General features: G+C 41.6%; 1 protein-coding gene across 1 annotated transcript in view; it reads left to right on the top strand.

The window, feature by feature from the left end:
* The window catches only part of JMJD1C (jumonji domain containing 1C), a 147952-nt gene that overhangs the window by 46759 nt on the left and 79444 nt on the right, over window positions 1-21749 (top strand). The window lies entirely within an intron of this gene.

Below are 21749 nucleotides of genomic sequence, written 5' to 3'. Positions count from 1 at the left end.
TGTTTTTAAATCAACTTAAAGCACTGCAAAACTAGTCTGAGTGACAGAGTAGAACTAATGGCACTTTACACGGTTGGAGCATCTAATAAATATTAACTTAATAGCAACACCTCTTCTGTTCTGTGGAGGATTGAAACTAAGATGGAAAAGAAGCCCCTAAGCTTGTAACACCTTCTTTATGGGAGTTGAGCATATCTAATATTTAGATCAAAGGTCAGAAAGATGAGAAAAGTGAAGAAAGATCAATAAAGTGACAATTGCTCTCCTGGCTTATGAGGTGATACTTGTGACTCTTCTTTGGATTGACGCCCAAGCATAGAGCTGCTGAGAATTGTTTGGAGGTTGTGTTTGTTGTTGACGCATCTTTAGGTAGATCTGATGAATACCAAGGATCTGATGAGATAATCCTATGAGGAATAAATGTGTACTCCCCTCCCCCCTTCTTTTTTTCCCAAGAACACTTTAAGTACTGTAAAAATCTTAGAATCATAGAATCCTTAGAGTTGGAAGGGACCTTTCAAATTCCCTGCAATGAACAGGGGCATCCACAGCTAGGTCAGGTTGCCCAGGGCCTGGTCCAGCCTCCCCTTGAAAGTCTCCAGGGGTGGGGCATCCACCATGTCTCTGGGCAACCTATCCCAGGCCTCACCACCCCCACTGATCATCAGAAGATTCAAATGGATCTGAGGCTTTAGGAACTATTGGTGTTGTTCATTTATAGAAAGTTGTGGAAGGTTTCTCTCAGATTGTCAGGTGAAAGGGGAGCTCCACCACATTCCTTAAAATGCTGAGGAAGGGAACATTTTAGACACGTTTAATGTGAAGCTCTGCAACTTCAGTCCTGGCTTTTCAGAAATTTATACTTGTAGTGGATTTAGATGAGATTTTTTTCCTCTAGATTTTAGCTGGGTGCCTCATTTAATTATTTCCTTCATGTTCTTGTCTCTGAGGACTTTCTGAAATGCATGGCTGTTTCTCTGGAGCTGTGGTTAGAACCACTGTTCTGAGTATGGTGAGGCAGGCTGTTCAAGGGAGCATGCTGTGGGAAGAGATGGTTTAGGATGAGACTTGCCTCTGCTTATTATTCCTTCTTGATTTACCTTGTATGTTTGTGTTAATGTGTAAAACATGGTAAAATTTTGGATGTTCAAGCTCTTTGAGATACTTCCTTGTACAAGCAAATTTTCGGTTTCATCTTAGTGTATATACCTTTGAGTGAGAATTTTTAGTTTTGCAGAGTAATGTCACTTGCTCTTTGATACCACCCATGTCTCCCTAATTGAGATGAGTATTTTAAAATCTGCTAGCAAGTTGGAATACAGTATCTGTGTACTTGATTATTTCACATGCCTTTAGTCTTACCCTCTAGGGTATGGAGATTCTTCTTGGACTTAGAAGAGGTATCTTTCTGGAAGGTTTTCTAGTTTAGTTGGTGATCCTGTCACCAAGATAAAAGCATGTCTTTACTGATGCGTGAACATGTTTCGCTTGCACTTTCTTCTCACTAAAGACTTTTCCAAACTTCATCTGATCTAGCTGAAGGCAGAAACTTTTCTCCTTCCATCCCTGTTTTATCAACTGTTTTTTAAATTCTTGCTTTAATGTTTAAGTTCTTGAGGTAGCTGATGGGACTGGGAAGAAAGGTCTGTACAAGGTCTACCTCCTGCTTTTACACTAAAAAATAAAAAATAAAAAATTCAAACCATATAACCCAATGTGGGGCTTGGTAGCTTGTTAGGGCACAGTTTCCAGATGGTAAGATGACAAGTTCTCAGCATTTGTGCTTGGCCTGCTTGCAAATGTTCAAACAGTTGTTTTCTGTGTCAAGCTCTCTAGTCATCCTTCCCTATTCCGGAAAACCCTTCTTGAAGGGGAAGTGCAGATACAGAATATTAACTCAGATTAGAGCAGATACCTTCATGGAGCCCTCCCGAAGTTCTGCTCCTTATCGAGAGCTGCACTGAGCCCACCAGGGCTTGGGGAGCAGGGAGAGTGCTCAGATTGCCATCCTGTGTTCTTTGTTTACAGCCTGTCTGAACACTGTGGTGCAGCATGTGACCTCTATGAAAGGGCATTTTTAAGTTAGAACAAGACTTCTTAAAATTAGAGAAGCAATGCAAAAGGCTGTAGAAATGTTGGCCGCACAACATCGAGGGGAGTATCTGCACTTTAGTGTTAAGTCCTCACGGCAGATGTGTTTTAGAAAAGTTGTCTTGCCATAGGTACTAAATGAAAAGTCTCAACCTTTCCCAGCAATGCAAATATATTGAAAAATTATTCATGTACTTGACTATCTTGTCTTCTTATTAAATGCCAAAATAAGAGTTTCTGGTGCAGTTTATTTTGGGTACCAATATATATGCAGCAATGCAATATTTAAGTATGTTCATGTAGTACATGCTATGGGGTCGTTACCTTGCGAAACATAATAAATGGAAAGTGCTTGTTTATTTAGATGCTAACCACCTTTTGTTTTTCTCTTCTTTGATCAACATACTCTGTATTTACTGGGTTGTATTCAAACTTGATCAGAATGCAAGGTCTGTAATTTCTGTGGGCTGTTCTGTAGGGAGTCATCACTGTGTACTTCACAATTACCAATTTCTTTTATTATTCAATTGTGAGATGCACTGTAATCTCCACTTCACATATGAAATTGCTGGAGTTCAGCTTGGTCATTACATGTAATAATTTGAATGCCTGTAGTGTGGCTGTTAGTGAAAGCACTGCTTCCGCTGACCTTGTTTAGCTGTGTTCTGAGGTTGTATGCTCTTGGGCCAGGTGCTAAGAAAGTGAGGAAACGTGAACTACTGCCTCTTTTTCCTTGTTTAGAAATTTGCTAACAGAGGCAGGGATGGATTCTCCCCTGAATTCAGTGTCTTTTTCCATTAGATTATCCTTTTTGATACTGCCACATTAATTCCTGGTAAATTTTCAGCAAATGAGCCTGGAGTCCCACTTGGTGGCAACATGTTTCATTGTATTGGGATGGCTGACGATAACGGCTAACTATCTCTGAAAACCTGCTGTAAAATAAGGGAAGTGTAATGTCACAGTGCATTTATGCTGTGATCAGATGCTTTTCCTTCTTGTGAGATGGTTTTTGTGGACAGAGCGGAGAAGCCCTGGGCTGCCTGGCTGCCCGCTGTAGCTGGGAGCTGCCTCTGGAGCACGACAGGCGTACGCTCACCGCATGGTCTGCCAGTGCTTGCAGAAGGGAAGCTGTGATGGCACTGCCTCATAAATAGCTTTACAAGAATGCAGGCAGCATTAACCATAGCATTTCTGAGCTCAAGAGTGCTCAGCTGTTCTGGGTGCAGTACAAGCTCAGAAGAAAAGACTATCCCTATCTTAGAGATCTTACAGGCAATATAATAAGTCAAAGTCAATGCAGGTAAGGAGAGAAGCATAAAGAAAACAGTGACAAGTGATGTCAAGCATAAATGTAGCCCTGGGTATCAGGGAAGAGTGTTTGCAAGTAACTAATGGAGATGCTGTACAGATGTCAGTGCAGAAGAAACCTTCTCAGCCGATGGCATAGCATGAAGAAAAAACATGGATTTTGAAAATGTAACAAGTGGGTAGTAGAAATTAGTATGTCTTTCCACATTGAAGGATTAGGAAAAGTAGCTTGTATAAAGTATTGCAATTGAAGGCATCAGCTTAGTTTAGTAAACAAGGGGGCTATAAATAGAAGATACAAATAAAGAGTGACAGACTCAAGGTGTTGGACTAGAGGAATTACCAGTACCTGGGGAATGAGGCAAAATTGCTTTTGAATTCCTCTGAAAACAACTTTGAAGAAATTGAGATGACAGATAATTTTTTTTTTTGTTTGTGGGTGGAAGAGAATAGTTGTATTTTACAGGGAATAAATCATTCTCCCTGATTTAGAAATAGTCTGGTTATTAGGATATTTCAGGTCAGTGATACAGTCACACCTATTGTACACTTAAGTCTGGAGGCTTAAGGCTGTGATGGCATCTTCTTAGCAGCCAGCAAGGGAGGTGGATGTGAGTGTGTGGGCAGGGTGACAATGGGGAGCCAAGATACTCATATGGTCAAAACAAGATGCTTCTGTGAGCTGTCAATTTGAATTTAGTTATTCTCCCTCTAACTGAACATAAAAATAAAGTGTAGAGAGAGAAAAAGAGCAAATTAAGGGCAGAATCAACTAGAGACGCTTTCAGAGAATGATAAAATAATGTGGAAGAAAGTTAAAGGTGATAGACTAAGAGAGCACACCAAGGTGGAAAACTAAATTGTGGGGTTTCTTTGATAGCATCAACTTTATATTTTTAAGGAAGAGGAAGCTTTGCTATGGAAAAGTATTGGAAATGTCAATAAGATGATGAAATGAAAGTTTATCATTGAAGGTCTGTGGATAGAAATAAAGGAATTTTTAGACAGCCATTTTGAGGGACTTTTCCATCATCTTGGAAAGAAAATAAGGGAAGAAGGATAATTGAAAAAGCAATTAAGATTAAATGAGTTTAAGATGGATAGATTATGGCAAGTTTGTATGTTGAGGTAAAGGAGCCAAGAGTGGATAGGGAAGGATTGTAATTGGAGATAAGGGAAAGCAAATGCATTGAATGGGAGAACACATGAGAAACTTCTGCACATGCAAACGGAAAGGAAGAGACTATTGTAGAATAGGGGAAGGAAAGCTATTCTTTATTTTGGCAGTTTTCCTTTTGGAAGAAACTGGCAATCTTCTGCAGGGTAGAAGCCAGAAGAGGGAATAATTTGACTGAGACAAATACAATGAAAAGTGGGGGAGTGGTTCCTTAAGCTGGAAGGGCAGGGCTGGGTACCTGGGAAGGTTGCATACAGGCAGAGGTGGTTGGTCAAGGGTTTTGTGTGCTCTTCTGGGTATGGCTTGTTTTGTTAAGAGTGTGGTGCCTACCCTTTATACCTATAAATAAAACAGTGCCGTGTCCAGAGTTTGCTTTTGAATTCAGTATAAATTCATGTATAATAAATCAGAAGAATCCACACTAATTCTCTAATGGTTTGAATGTGGAGGCTGTGCTTCGCTAGCTTTACAGTACTTACCTTGTCAAACCAAGATATGTGCCCTATGATCTCAGCTAATATAAAATCCTGCAGTGACTGTATCACTGCCAGTTTCAAGGCTGGCATACGGCAAGAACTGTTTCTACTCCAGTGGTATATTTCTGAAGAGTATATTTGAATTTTAATATAAGCTAAAATGTGCTTAATTAGGAGATCCTGAATGTGCTCATTGCCTGAGGGAGAATGGCTGCAGGGACGACTCAATTCCCCAGCCCACTAAAAAAAAGTGTATGTCTGTTTGCCTGACTTTTTCTTGGAACAAGTGAAGTCATTGCTAAACCAGTGGCTTGAGAACAATCTTTCCTGGGACTCTGTCCAGAGCTCTGCAAGAATACAGGGCCCCAGCCAGGCTTATAACAAAGCCAGGAACAATGTCGGTCTTCACATGCGCTCAGTAACTCTTCTGCATGGTGAGAATCTGCAGTTGGTTTACAGTAAACAGTGCCAGTGGCACCTGTGGGACCTAGGCCAGCAGTCTGAGCCTTGTGCTGATGAGGAGGTTGCCTTACAGAAGGAGTTTGTCAAGTGGTATACTATGCATTTGTTTTGGTGAGGTGTGGCGAACCTATGTGTTCATGTGCCAACTGTGTGCTGAGTTACTTTGTGGTAAAACTGAGGAGTAGGAGTGTTTGTGGTCATGTGAAGGGCAGACTCATGCTCTGACCTCATGCAGCCTTCCCCCTTTCCTGCCCCAGCTGCCTGTTGCAGAATCCTTCCGCCTAAGTGCGCTCTGCTTCAGATGGCTTGATTGTGTTGGATTATGAAGCAAATGCTTATACGGTGTCAGCTTAATGGCATTTGTGTCACCACTCAAGAGGAAAAAGTACAGTTCAGACAACCACCTTCTACAGAGCTTCCAGATATTCTGGAGAAAAATGGAATTATTTATTTTTGGCATGATGATGGCAAGTAGGACAGGTCCCTTGTTTGTTCTTTTCTATACTGTGATGCACTACAGCCTTTTCAGTCTCTCAGGAATTTGTTTTCTTTCTTCTCCCAATGGTCTAATTTTAATGTTTTTAGCAAGTTTCTCTTTTATATGGTGGTCCCATGAATCAGACCGGTCCCCTTCAAGTTCCTGTAGATGGCACCGACTTGCCCTCTGTGTTTTAACACATTTCATGACAGCCTCTTCTGCCTCTGGACAAGGCAAAATAGAAGTATGTGCTGGTAGATACCACAATTAAGTCATCATCAGGCATTCCAAATATTCTGTGGTAAGATGGAATAAGTTCACAGAGGAGGTTGCTACGTATATGGAAAGTAAGGCAGAGAGAAGTCTTGTTCTCCAGAGGCCTAAGAATTCATGAAAGATCGGAGTTTTTTCAAATTTGAGGGAAAGAAGTGCTATTGCTCCCAGGAATACCAATCAAAACTACTAGTGGATTTTTTTTCAGCTTCTCCATTCTCTGCATCCAAAATCCGGTGCTTGTATACCTGCTAGTATGGAGTTGTGATGAGATACGTGCAACAGAGGAGAACATGCTTGGAAATTGTCAGCTTTGTAGGAGAGATTTAAGACAGTTTAGAGATTGAGGAAGAGAAAATTGAAGTAACTGACTCAGCACAGCAGCAATGACCTGATTTTTTCTGCATTGTGAAAGACAGTAACACTCAGAAACAGCACTTGGAGATGGTTCAAAGATTATTTTGTTGGAGAGTGTGTTACTGTAATATTCCCACAGAACATAAATGTCTCAGGCAGTACCACATCCCGCCTGTGTACTTTGGCACGGGCTTTTTTAAACTGCTGCTTATTGGTAGCCGATGCTCTCCATGCAGGCTGCTCAGCAGAGGCCATTACCTTCCCAGGACATGCCCCACATGAACAGCTGTAGACTGATATCCATCTCCCCAGACGTCCCATTGTGAAATACGGGTGTTGTCCTGCAGCCTCCCACTGTGGGAGAGAGTGATGGAGTGGAAAAACATGCTGCAGGGGAAGGTTTGTCTGTGTCCCTTGTACTTTTTGTTCACTTCACCCTACTGCATACAATTCCTTGTTCCAAAGATGTTGTCTTAATGTATTGTCAATGGCGAGCTTGTACTTTTTTTGTTTTACTTTATTCTTGTTAATTTCAAGATTCTAAGTAATGGGGACCAGTTTTTGAGAGTATTTAGTTTTGTAAAAGCATACTTCCCTATGTTAAAAATGTAGACTGCTTTTTGTAATTGAGTTCAGTGCAGTGAATTGTTTTTAATGTCAAATTCATACGCAGAAGTGCCAGAATTCTATATAAAATAGGGTGTTTTGTTTTAGAAGTTAGCCTTGAGATAACAGCACCACAAGTCATTTTGATCATAGAGCTGCCATTTGGGCAGGTCCTCTAGAGAAAGCTGCTTTAGTGGTCACAGCATCCTGCAGTCTCTGTCCTTCAGGTTGCGTCCTGCTGGTAAAGCATTTCGTCTTGCTCTCCAAGGATTACCCAAAACAAATAGCAGTGTTCTGTGTAGCATCCTTCAGCTGTAGCATTAAGCGGTACTCCCAGTTGACCATGCTGCTGTCGCTTGCACTTGCTCAAAAGGCAGCAGTGAAATGTTGATGGTAATTTGTATGTGTTTCTGTAGAGGTCACAAATCGAATTTCATAAGGTTCCATCATCAAGCTGGACAGTTCAGCTGCAGGGAACTTGGTGCAGGATACCTGCATGCATACTGGTTTTATAATGGGTGCTGAAACATGTACCGCTGTGGTTATGCTCCCATTGCAATCCCCATCAGCTTGCTCAAAGCTGATGTAAATGTATCTGAGCTGCGTTCACACGTACAGCATCAGTGTTGGCCCCTTCCACAGCTTCATCAGACATAAAAGCAAAAAGCCATGCTGTGTCCTCTGGGATTGACTGGGATGTTTCAGTCCTTGATTTTTTTCATAGTGTTTATGAGAACAAATATTCCATTAGTGCTGAGAAAAATTAATGGCTTTGTAGCTCTCTAGATCCATCTCATCTACTTTGAACTAGAAGAATCAGATCAACTTTGGGGATGCGGTGGTGAGAGAATATAGGCAAGTGGATGCTGTTGGCTGTTTCAGCATAGTGTTTAGGAAAGTCAGCTTCCAAAGTGTGGGACTTGGAGGATTGGACTAGATCATCTCCGGAGGACCTTTCTAACTCCTGCAATTCTGTGATTTGGAGGAAAGACTGAATGCTTGCAGCGCCTTTTGTACATCTCTCTGGTCGCTCACAGTCTGTTTGTTGCTGTTTATGTAAGTGATAACTTAATATACTATAGAAGTATATGTTTTATATGTATTTATGCATATATTCAAATACATGCGCACATATTTGTGTTTAAAAATAATAATAAAGTCTCTTGACCCATACCTGTTGAGAAGCTGTACAGCAAGAGAAGGATGTCAGCATGGTACGTGTCCTCCATCCGAGTGGTGGCTGCCCAGGATGAGCAGAGCTGTGCCAGAAGACCTCCATCTACAAGCAACAGCTTGGTCTTTTTCTTGAGATAGCAGGGAGGAGCAGCTGGGTTTTACACCTGTCAAATCCGCTTGGCAGCTAATTTTGAAAGCCACCCACTGCTAAAATCTCCACTGCTGCTTCTGTGCATTAATGACATGTCAGCTGTGCAGTACTGAAGCACTGCTCTCTTCATGCTGACTTGAGTAAGATGACTTACTGAAGGCATAATTAGAGTTTTATGAGTTTCTTTCCCTATTTTCCCAGAATTCCAGCAGCTTATGCTGGGTGTTGTTGTGAAACCCATGACGTGCTCTCTTAATACACGCCTTCGACATAGAGCAGTGTGGAGAACCCACCACAATGCAAGGCATTTTCTGAAAAATCATTTCCCTTGCTTGTACATTACTGTTTGGGTACTTTTGGGCTTTGTGCCCTACTACAGCAACAAGGCAGCCATTTCCTCTAAGGTCATCTTTTCTTTGGAATGACTCCACAGCTTTTGTCTTGTTAGGACCATACTGCTGAATTTTAGCTTCTCAGCCTACTACAGAGCAGGTACCCAGAAAACAATATCCTCATGATTTCTGGGAATTTCCACAGCAGCAGCAGCAGGTCTTGTCCACAGGTATGATCTTTCACAATTTTGAGATCCAATAACCAGGCTGAGGGATCTTCAAATGGAATTGATAACAAGGGTTGTGGAAGACTTCAGTCCTTTGAACCCTGATGGTGTGAAACAAGATGTTAGTATTAGGGTTAATGAGGAAATTGAGTTGAAGAAAATGATAGTTCTTCAAATCACGGGGTCATTTTGTTTCCTTGGTTGCTGGTATGTTGTTGGGAGGAAAAATGTTGTCATCTTTGTGTGATTTTGATAGAGCTTGGAAAAAAAATTTTAAAATCTCACTCTGCAGCTCAGAATTGGAGCTCGGTAGTGCAATGGCAGTAATTTTTCAAATGCTCTGCTCAATAAAAGGGTTCAAACCAACAAAAAAGCTAACAGACTTCTAGCTCAATTCGTTACAGATATGGTTTCACAACGAGTCTAGCCATTCTCTCACTGCTGTTGAAGGGGACAGTGTTACTACCTCCCCTTTTCTGTTCTTTTGCTTGCCTCCCATCTCCCCCAAATTTCAGCGAGATCAGCAAGCTCTGTCCCTTGGGCCATGTGCACACACTCATGCTCCCACCACATTATACAAAACCATACTGTATAGGTGATTAAGTGCTTGTGAATGAATCTCTCATTTATTACTGTTATGCATCTGTACCTGAATAGAATTTATCATTTCTTGTTTATTATATTTTGATTTCAGTGCACCATTCTGTGCTCTTAGTGCTCAGCGTTTGAAAAAAGCTTTTAAAGCAGGAGAGCTCAGTAGTTAGCTGTCATTAACAGAAAGTTATTTTGCTGGCAGCTGTTGCAGGCTTTCAGCTGCACTAAAGCAGACTAATTTGAGCACTTGTAGCAAAAGACTGCCTTTCTTCTTTGTCGTAGATGATAAAACACTAGAAATGACTTCTTCACAATGCATTTAAGTCTGTGTTTTCTTCATCATATAATAGGTTCTTGTGAGCCACAAAAAGACAAAATCTCCACAGCAGCTTCCGGTAGTGCCTAGGTTGTTCCAGCTGTGACTTGACAATGTTCATCTGGTATTTTTAATTTATATTAGTTTGTGGAAAAAGAGAAACATGGGAAAGTAGTTCAGGAGCTGCCTGCCTGCTCCAGGTACTCAGCCTGCATGGGGATGCTCGCTGGGGTGCAATCTTTATTTCATATCCTCGGTGTCCACAGTCTGCGGTTACTTTGCTTTTGACAGTCACCTGTAAGGGGTTCAAGGTGCTGGGGCGGTAGGGCTGTGGGAGTGTGTTGTTTAACCACTTCCTTCTTCCTGCCCTCATAGCGACATCCTCTTGGCCCTGGGCCACATCAGGAAGCGGAGTCAAGGGCTGGATGTGCCAAAATGAACTTCCAGGGTCTTCTTGAGAAAAAAAAGCAAAAGCTTAAACTGAAGATGTTTGCATTTATTCTTTGCAATGTGCATCTTGCAGGGATGATGTCTGTCTGAAGCAAATTATGAACAACACTGAAGCCATTTAGAACAATCATTAAGTATTGAAAAGCAGCTATATTGTTACATGTGTGGTTGTACAATGCTTTGCTTTCTGCTGCATGGAGTGTGCACGTGAATGGGGAAAGGACATAACATCACATGGATTTTTTTGTCATATGCATTCTTTCTTGAAGTAAAGCATAGGGGTTTCTTCAGCAGTCGCTATTGGTAATTCTTTAAGATGATTTATCTTAAATATTTTAGCATGCGCTGCAGGTGTAAAGCACTTAAATAAAAACAACATTTTAATACCTGAAAGCGAGTCAACGTAATGCTAAGAACTGTCAATTCAGAGCTAAGTAAAGTCTTCAGGAACCTAAACAATTCTGGAAAAATTCATTAGATTGACTTTGTAAGCAGTCAAAATAATCCATTAGTCTCAGTTCAGGTGGTTTTATTCCATTGATTAGGGAATGAGTCTTTGTTTGAAAATAATATCCTTTAGTGGTAATTAATATTTTACTGGAGGAACATGGCTGACCTCAGCTGACCCTGAATAAGTCTGACTTCTTGTTTACAGATAGGTGAATTATTAACACAAATAAAGATATAGTGTTTATTTTTTGTCTACTGACTGTCATAGATCTACACCAGTCATGGGTGGAAAGAAGTATTTTATTAAGCTTTTTGATCTTTTATTAGCTGCTTTTGTGTTCCATTTTTATTGCTTTATGAAAAGGACTTGGTCCATTAGTTAAATAGTTGTCAAATTTGCATGAAATTTCTCAATATTCGATTTTTGAACAGAACAGTTTAAGGAAAAATGAACTGTTCTTATGTATAATACATCATTCTGAGAAAATCTTGAGTATTTCAATTTGAAATTTCTCATCAGTTCTGAGACTAACTCACTGGGTGAGTACCTCATTTCTTTTAATAAATGATGCACAATTATATTTCTGTTTGGGGCTTTAGTTCTAGATGGTTTTGAAAAATTCTTATGTAATTCATTGAAGGGCCTCACTGGGATTTTTAATGCATACACTGCATTGCTACAGATTGTACCAGTACCATCACGGTAAGAGTAAAATACTGTGTTGTAGGGCTGGCTGAACAGATGCCTTTGAAACACTTAGCTGAATCCTGAAATGAGCCAAATAGTACTTATTATAGTTGGTTGATGAATTTAGCTATTTTGAAAGAATAACAAAGCTATATATTGATATGAATACAACCCAAATCCATTAATGTGCTCTATAGATTTCATTTTTTACTTTCGTTATGCATTTAAGAGTGTATCTGTTTTTAGAGAACAACATTTGCATGCAGTTTGGTATACTCAACTGGAATAGCCCAGGCAGGTGGTGGAGTCACCATCCTTGGAGGTGTTCCAGAAAAGGATGGATGTCACACTGAGTGACATGGTCTAGAGCAGTCACAGGTATGGGTTGATAATTGGACTAGATGGTTTTAGTGGTCTCTCCAACCTAAATGATTCTATGACTTTACTCTAACCAACTGCCTGTTACCAAGCTAAAGTGTGTTGGCTTTTCCATTTGTCCAGGGGTGGTTTGCTTATGGTACTTTTACTATTCTAGACTGCAATACTTGTATTACTTTCAGTGCTTGAAGTAATGATTCATAAAACATTTTTTTATTACTTTTAATGCCGAGTTTCATTTCACATCAAGATTATCAAAAGCACTACGAAATTTTGGGGTGTATCTTTGTAGCCTATAGGAAGAATAGCTTGAAGATGCATCAAAATACATTCTCTTTTAGGAACCTTTTTAGTAATGGATTGTATTCATGAAGGGGTCTCAGTACCTCCATAAACAGCTGCTACAAATTTGGCGGATGAGATCCTTAACTAAATTCTGAGACATGATGCTAATAGTTTTAGTCCTGAAGACTGGACAGTGCCTTCAGCTTTCAGCGTGTGTCCTGCAGACTTCTTAGGACAGACCTAATTATTACTGCTGATACTGGATAAGAAGCATTTTTTTTTAGTTTGAGAGCCATTAAAGCATTGACTGTTATTGGCAAACAGGGCCGGTAGGTATTTGTGGGCAGTCATCTTTTAAGACTCATGGAATCGTAGAATGGCTTGTGTTGGAAAGGACCTCAAAGATCATCTATTTCCAATCTCCCCAACTCATGGTGCAATTAATTTGTAAATGGAGAATTAATAATATTTGGGGCAATTCACTGAAGATTGTAGGGGAACTGCATTGTCAAGATCTTTCGGAGCCTTACTGTACTGGAAGTAACAGTTAAATGGAATCACTGTGTGTGTTTATTTATTAAGTACTGAGAACTTCATTGATGTTTGTCTACTTCCTGGTAAGATACTATCTTCCATCCTGCTGAAAAGGCAGTTACGGAGTTGAGATTGCATCAGAATTTGTAGCCAACAGTAACTTGTCAGGCATCACCTACAGAAAATTATATGAAGCTCAGCAGGATGCGGCCAAGTGTGCTGGTGGGGCAGGCTGCCGCAGCACCAATGTGGTGGGGCAGGCTGCTGCAGTCCTAGCAGAGCAATGCTTGACTTGATTTCCTTGCAAAGGCATTGCATCTGGTTGTTGTACGTCTGACCGGTACGTGCAGTATGGAAAGAACCTGCTGTGAATTTTTCTTTGCCTCTTTTCATCCCCTTCCAAATGTGGTCAGGTAGAAATGCAGATCAGCTGTCTGTCTGAATATGCAGCGATTCATACTTCCTTCAGACGTGCATCATCTCAGATGAGCTTTTCATAGGGAAAAAAAAAAAGCAATTTTATGCATTTTTCCAAATGCTCTCTTATTAACGGTTCTAATCTTCCGTCTGTTTTGTATATATGCTCCATATTGGCACATGATTTGGGTATATAAGCGCTGTGGTATTCATAATAGTAGAGGATTATGCTTATAGTGGTGCTTGATGGCATTCCTAATTGATCGTATGGTTTTTCTACAGTGAGCTATTTTCCTTTGTTACTATCAAAATACCCAGTGAACTGCGATTAATCATATTTTGGCACATGTCTTTGAAATTACTGCCACTGCCGTAGAATGTCGATTTCGACATCTTTGGCTGCTGCGATTGCACAATTTTTAACGATAGATGTACTTGGAGTTCCTTCAATACAAATGACATTATTGGCACACGTAGCGTTGTATACTAGATCATTTATTAGAAAAAACACTGTATCTTTTACTGGTTTTTTAAAATTATCCTCTGAATATCTGAAAGAAGCTTGCTTTTGAAGTGGCAAAGTGACCGATGTCATCCCTTTAAACTTGATGAATGCACGCACAAAATAGAAGTGAAAGCAAGAAGGATGACTGTTACAAATGCCTACACAGAGAAGGTTAACTCTGCTAGATCCCATTTCACTGGTCCTGTGTCTGTCTGCCCTTAGCTACAAAGAGAATTGGTAGGACTAGAAATGATTACGCGTTCTGCCATCTCCTTTTGCACTTGGTATAACCCCTCTGCAGGGCCTTTGTTTATGTTGTTTTAAGCAAATTTTGGATAACAGAGGAGAAAGAGTGACTTTTTCCCCCTCTTCCAATTTTATAGAATTTAGAATAGGATTCAAGATGTTCCCTTCTATATATTCATGGCAATTTAATATGTGCTTTAGGTAATGTATTTACAATGTGGCACTGATTTCTTGTTTTTTTGTTGTTGTTGTTTTGTTTTCAGTAATTATTTAAAGAAAGTACAGCAGTAATTAGCAGTCGATGTTTCTGGCACAGCGAGGCTATGAAAGGCAGTCGCTAGTTACTTTCCTTTAGGAAATGTTTTTCTTTAATGTACGTTGCCGTTTTTCAACTGTTCTAACCGGGGTCTTGGTGTATACTTTGACTCTAAAGCTATTGCTACAGCTTTCTTTCCTAGTACAGTTTCAGTATAGTTAAGTACTGTAGTCCAGATTTGCAATAGTTACCTTTAGAGATTCTTTGAAATGAACTAAAAGATCTGTTGATTTTCATAAGGGAGAGATGAAGATGGGTGATAATAGGAAAGTGACTGCAAGATTTATAAAATACATGAAATTCTGAATACTGTTGCTATGTTGGCTAGCAATGACATTTTGACTTTAAAAGGTAAGTGGAGAAGAACCAGTAACTGTTCATATCATATTTCTTATGGAAAATAAATCATTAGGCCAAAGCAGATATTTGTTTCTCATTTGAAATTCTGTTTTCAGCCATGATAAAAAGCTGTGAGTAGCCAAAGAGTATTGGTTAGCAAGTATGCAGGCAACAACAGCCATTTTAATTTATCAGAAACCAATGCTTATTCTTCCATTTTCGAAACTAGTAATGAGAATGTGGGCATAAAATACTCACAAATTAACTGAAATTAGTAGGACTAATCAGTGTTGGTTTTTTTAACGGTGAGATGTCTTCAAATAGTCTTCTCCTCAGAGTAGCAGAGATAAGAAAATCCACATATAAGATGATTTTCAATCCTGTTTTCAACAGTTGTAGTTCTTGACCACTGGCTTTATCGTTGTGCTCTTCCAAGTCATCTGTTCTGCACAGTTCCTATCTTCTACAGCATGTTGTGTGTCATTGCTTGTAGCTTGGATCCACGTTCACAGAATCTTTTCCCACTCCCTCTCTTCCTCAGTGGCTTTGATGAGTTCTCATACCCATATTTCTGCCTCTCCTGCCTTGCAGACAAGATACGTGTTACGTTCTTTACATTTTATTGCTCGCCGACTCGTCTTGCTGGTTGGCCACCCTCTGAGGGTCTAGCTTACAAGCAGGAACTGTTGTGGAGTGGAGGAAATACCATAGTTCCAGATTGCAACTAAATGATCAAGTTCCATAGTAAAAAAAAAACAAAAACATCTTATGTACATGGAGAAAGGCCAGGCTTTTCACTGCGTGAACATGGACTCTGCGTTATGCAGACCTGAGTCATTTCTCCAGACTCACGCAAGCAATGATTTGCAGCCTGGCAATAGTGTTAGGCTCAGCTTGCAACCACAAAGGCTGGAAACATAATTATATTACTGAGGAGTCATTCTCTTGAGCAGTTTTGTGGCAAGACATGAGATGATTTGTCACTGCTTAGGATCCCTGGGCATGGGAATAGTAAAGACTTCTTTCTCCTTATCTTGCTCAGTTTCCCATTCTGATAAGATTTCAGCAATCAGCCAAAAATTTTGACTCTGTTAATCTGTAACTGCTTTTCTGTTTACTGGGATTGCTGCTGAGCTGGGAAGGGAGGATTTAGTCATTTCTGCCTTCACCTCCAGGATGTGCTGCTTGTTTTGACATGAGGTTGTATCTCTCTGTTTGAAAGAAGATACTGTCAGTGACAGGTAGGTGTGAAAGAGGTAGGGGTGTCTGCTTGAACTGTGTTTGGTTCCGAGGTATGACTAGTGCCTGGGTTAATTCTCTGCTGTTGTTTGATAAAACTGCAAGTGATATCAGCATGTCTTGAGCTGCCTGAGGGGCAGGCATTGGGATAGAGATTGCTGGCAGGAAAGAGGAAACTGGGAATTCAGCGAAGAAGTAAAAAGCTTAGGTGTGAGGGGTACTGGGGATGGAATGCAAACATCGCAGCATAGTTGTGCTGGTTACCTCCTTTTCTGGTTGCTTTGTTTCTTTATTGCTTCAGCATCAGCGTTTGTTTGCCTAGATAGAATCTGTTACCACGCAAGGCTCAGTCTCTAGCAGGCGCTGCATGCTTTCTTTTCCTACCCATAGCCAGGATGAGGTATATGCTGAAGCACAGCTTTCTCAAGCAAGTGACTGCCAGGATATAAGGTCATCCTCCACATTCAGAGAGCTGATGCAGAAGCTCCCTGGTGTTGGAAGAGGGAGTCTTTGTTCTAACATCAGCAAGGAGAGGCTGAAGGTGGATTGAATGACTCTGTGATTTCACCGCAGCACATAGCTCCTACCCGCTGAGTTAAGTGCTGTTGGTGGTAGCTGTTGTCCTCATTTTACCTTTGAAAGGAAGATTATTGCTGCCATGGAAAACTGCTGATCAGAAGAAAATAGAGTTCAGGGGATTTTTCCTTCTTCTCCATCATGGCAATGTTTTTGTGCTGTCATTTTTGCAATTATTGGAGGAAAGGATGGGGAGGGCCCCTTGTGCTGATCCCAGGTGGAGTGTTGAATCAAGCAGTGGGTGTCCAAAGGAGGATGTATGGTTATGTGTTTAGAATTCCAGGTGAGGGACTCTATATGCACAGCTTTCATTGGAGCTCTTGGAAAGAAAACTGGAAGCAGGGCACCTACTCCTCCGCTACTTCTGCATGGCCAGGACTGAAGAGCTGGGTGGTGGTCAGAGCAGCAGTGTTCCACAAGTTCTTCACAATGTCAAGGTTTGAGGGATCACTGATCCCTTTTTTTGTGAATTTTGCTTCAGACAAATATGATGTTGAGGGGATACACCATTCTGCTCCTTCCTCTCTTTGCTTCATGTTTCACAAGACTGATGACTGGAGGGAAGTCATCTCAGACAGATTGGAGATATTCTTTTCGTAAGCCAGAGAAAGCTTTTCACTCCCAGGATGTCCTAAACCTGTAGGGACAGAGCAGTGGCTGCACAGCCTCTTATATTGTTTTAGAAGGGGCTACGCAGATTTCTGAGGACGTTCAGAGATGCCGTCTGCCAATGGCTTTCTTCCCGTGGCTGTAGCAGATAGCAGGTCCTGCTGACATCCCTTTTGAACCCCGTGCCTGCAGCATGGCATGCCAGGGCAGCATGCGGAATGTGATATTTGAGATCAGGTCTTAAAACCAGTGCTTCTTGACACCTCAAGTACCTTGAGGGCTGCTCATTTGCTTCACATCTTCCTTTTCAGAGCACGCCCCTTATGGGAACTCTGGTTTCACGTCTGCTAAGAATTCAGCTTCAATAACCTTAATTTTGCAAGGAAACTTGAAACCATAGTAGTCTAGACAAAAAAAAAAAAAAGCAGACATTACAAATGTAGACGCAACATGTCAGCATGCCATTTGTTCCTCCTCTCGTTCCCTTACAGTTCCTGAGAGCCATTTGGCATTCACTCAGTGCCCTGATCCTCCTTCCCCTCCTGCGCTGTGAGGGGCCGTGTCGTGGTGCCATTGCTGGTACGTGCCTCACACCAGGGCGCCTGCCCCCGGCTCGCTGCTTTACTTGTGAACCAGCCCGAGGGCAGTGGCACTGGAGCTTGGCAATTCTGTGCAGTACAGCAGTGTCTGCAGTGAATGGCTCCTCCAAGTAATCCGTGGTGCCTTCTGAGGATAGGGCTTTTTAGGCATTCAGTTCCGCTCCACGGTTCCCCTTTCGGAGCTGAATGTTTCATGCCGGTACTGTTGTACGCAATGAGTTTAACCAGTTCACAGGATGCACAGCGTGCAACTGCTCAGAGACATGTCACTACGGCAAAGCTGGTGTTTCTGTGCGACAGCTTGCATAGTCAGTCACCTGACAGGGTGCCATCTCAGGGCTGAAATGCCAGCTGGACACATAGGCATGGCTGGGAGCATGGCCGTGCAGGCTGCGGCGAGCCGAGGGGCTGTGCCTGCGTGCAGAGCTCCCCTACCTGGGCCCAGCCCTGGGCACAGAATGCTTGGCAGGGCATTCACCTGCGATGAGCCGTGGCTTGGCTGTGCTGCCACACTCTCGGGTGTCCCAGAGCGGAGCTGACACTCCACAGTGCCACCCGGGCTTGTTGATGCAATCCCTGAAGTACTGCGCCATGCTGCCTAACAAGAATGGGTTGCTGCTCTGGGAGGAGCATCACTGCCATATCTAGGGGTTTGTGTTTGTGTGTTACCACGCAGCCTATCGCTGCTACGTGATGCTGCACGTGGTATTTAAGCCTCTCGTTCATCTTCACTTGGCAGAGGGAGGGCCAGTACAAGATTGGCAGAGCTGTATGTTGTTCAGTGAGTATGAGCCACTCTAAGAAACGCATTACACAGATAACAGATTTTTTTTTTCTACCCATGGAAGATATTTTTTGTATGTATTGACAATTTATCTGTGTTTTTAATATCAAAAATGTGATAAATTGACTTTGTACTATACAAGTAGTCTTAATTTTACAATGTTCATTGTAAAAGCAGAAGGAGGCGGGAAAAGGCTCTGTAAGCTAAGTGCCAAAAGAGCATGGTGACTTGCTCCATTTCCAGTGTATGGAGGATGAGTGAGGGGAATGGTTAGAAAAGAGATAGGGGGGTATACAGACAGAGATGTAAATATATGGATATTTTTCTGTTTATCAGGCCATACTTTGTCTATCCAGGAGTACTGGAGAACTATCTATACTGGTCATGTGGGTCGCATCATCCTCTAATGATAACATTTTGTGGAAAAAATGAGTTACAAATTTATATTCACAGGTTATGGTACAGATCTGAAAGTGTAGCCTTATAAAACGCATACATGTTTTTATTATTTGGTTGTCATATTAATACCAGTCTCAAATTCTGTTTTTCTGAGCCAGTTATTTATTGCTATGCTTACAGGTGGCTATACTGGGGAGAAGACAGTTTACATCAGTGAGAATGGAAAATGAAACTTCTTGCTAATGAAACCTTTAAATTGCAGTCAGCAGCATTGACTCTTCTAGTCTGGCTCTGCTTTATGTGTAGGAAGGGACAAACTCGTATCTAAGAACATCAAAAGGATAACAAGACTTGACAGGTACAGATTTGTTCTTTAAGAAAGAAAATGGTCATTAGGAATTGCTGCTTTCTCTGGACAACAGTGTTCTCCTGGAAAATGCTGCAAGTGGCATGTAAAGCCTGTAGCAGATATTTGTTAATACATTTTTCATGATGTGTTTCCAGCACTGTTAGTTAATGGAGTCAGCGCAGCGCTTTATTGTAGGACCACATCGTGCCTTGTAGAAAACTGGCAGAACTATTGGCCAAGCCTATCTCTGGCTTGCTGTTAGCACTGGAACTGTGTCATGCCACGCACTCGGACAGCACTGATTAAAAGCTCTTTGTCACACGTTTTCCTTTTCTGCTTTCTAAGAAATGCATCGGCTCTCTTTTTGAGGGGTCCAAAGGAATGCTGGATTGCATGAAATGTGAAGGCGTTCTTTGGCTGTGGAGTAACCCTTTGATGTCAGGACCCCCACCACAGCCTGCTGGGAGGGAACAGCTGATGGAAAACACTGCCTTCAGTGTCAGGCACCTCTTATGTTTCTCTGGGCTGCTTACACGGCCAAAAGATCGAAGGTGGTACATTTGTAACGCGCTTACTGAAGCAGAAAGGCCAGTTGCTATACGCGGAGTTACACAGGAGGTTGTCTGCACGTAAGAGTCAAAGAGCAGACTTAGTATTTGCTGTCTGCTGGTGTTGTTCTGTTCTTTTGGTTTTGGCACTGTGCTGCGTGTGAATCATACGCAGTGGCCCTGGGAAGGCAGCCACCCGCACGGCAGCATCTGCCTGAGTCAGCAGCGGCCTGCGGCAGTTGGTGCCCGTGGGGTGCCGGGAGTGGGGTGCGGTGAGTCACAGCGCTGCTCCTGCGGGCACTGCGGCCACGGCACCACCCGCGGCTCAGGGCACTGGGGCATGGTGCGAAATGAAAGTGAGGTGTTGTGGTTGCCTCAAAAGGAAAAGGTTGTACCATAAGGAGAGGGTGGAGAACCCTCTAATATAAGGTTGTTGTATTTTTGGGTAGCGAGGGACTCCTTTGCAGGTGAAAGATTTCTTTAATATGTGCAAGGTCTATCTGCTCCATTTCTGTGAGACTTAGGATTCTTTATATTAGCCAGATCTGTTTTAATGTGTCTCCTGTACCACATTCAGTCTTATCATTTGAGCCAAGCAGATAGTTCTTCAAATGTCACTCAACTATTTTACAGGAAAACCTTGAAGAAGTACTGTCATTTCCTTTGCTGAAGCGGTAAGAGCACTGAAAGCACAAGGGCTGGCTGGGACTGGCCAGGCAGAGGGTTACATCTCTGAAAAGGCATGCTTCCTATCAGAGCTAAAAATAAAACCTGCGAGTCCTGAGCACCAGAACTTGCCTACCAGCTAATTACGGGACTCATTTACATAGGCTTTCATCTCCTTCTAGGGACTGGTCTGAACAGCCTTCTGTTTAAATACTGTTCCAGCTCCCGTGGCTGCCTTGCAGCACGGGTTTTTACACTCCTTAGCTCAAAAGGCAGCTGATGAGGGAGGTTGGTTTTGAGCAAGGTCTTCTGGATTTGTGTTCTGTGGCAGCCTGCCAGGGCCTCTGGCTCCTCAGCTATTGGAGGAACACTGCTGCTTGGCTTGTGAGCAGCCACACACTTGGTATTCAGTTTTGGAAGAGCAAGGAGATCCTAATCTCAAACTATCGTTTTCTTTAGGGAAGAGAATTTTTTTTAGAGTAAGAGAAAACATGTAGTTCTAGTTAGGGGCCCCCACGCCTTCCACATCTTGCGTTTGCTTCACTTCGTCGGTAAGTGGAATATTAAAGCTCAAATGAGACTGCTGGTATCTCCGTGAGGTCAGTATACTTCCTCATGGTTGAGTTTCTGTAATATTGGTTTCCATTTTGAGTCTTGGAGATCACAGAAAAAAACAACTCTCACTTTTAAAGCCATTACCGAGGTTGCAAAGTCAGCCACTGAAAAATTAATACAAACAGAATTTGTGTTGAACTGAGTGTATAGAATCCTGGTGTGTGGTATATTAAATGTTAATCAAGAATTCAGTTGTTCCGTTCCATTGCTGATGCTGTAAAAAATAGAAATGATCAGGTGTCTTTAATTAACTAAGCATTTTCTTAATGTTTACTTTAGGTCAAGGACTATCTAGGGCTTATTTCCAGCATTCTTCAAACATAGTTTCTGCTCTACTTTCTAATGCATGGAATAGTTTTCTTATCAGGAAATATCAATTATGAAGACCTATACTTTGTCTTCCTCCTTTATTAAAATTCTTAATAATGCTTTGTGCTCAAATGAAATTGAAGTCAGATTGCTTTAAGCTCGTATAGCACAGAATTGAGTACATTTTTCATTTCTGTAATAAAAAAAATATTTCTCTTTCTACAGACACCACTTTTGGAGAATAAACTACAGTGTGTTTCCTTTCTGTCCAGGAGGATCTGTTGATGGATGCCTCATGGGTTGTTGCTGCCATTAAGTGTGCACTCTTAAAATCTAGAACCTTATAAATGCTGACTTCAAACTGTCAAGAAACTTATAAAGGATTTTTTTTTCATTTTCCAGTGAAGTGTAAAGGGGCCTT

This window comes from Numida meleagris, chromosome 5 (assembly GCF_002078875.1).
Source record: "Numida meleagris isolate 19003 breed g44 Domestic line chromosome 5, NumMel1.0, whole genome shotgun sequence".
In the NCBI taxonomy this organism is placed as follows: Eukaryota; Metazoa; Chordata; class Aves; order Galliformes; family Numididae; genus Numida; species Numida meleagris.
Note: the sequence above shows the minus strand (reverse complement) of the source record. Positions and strands in the feature narration are given on the sequence as shown.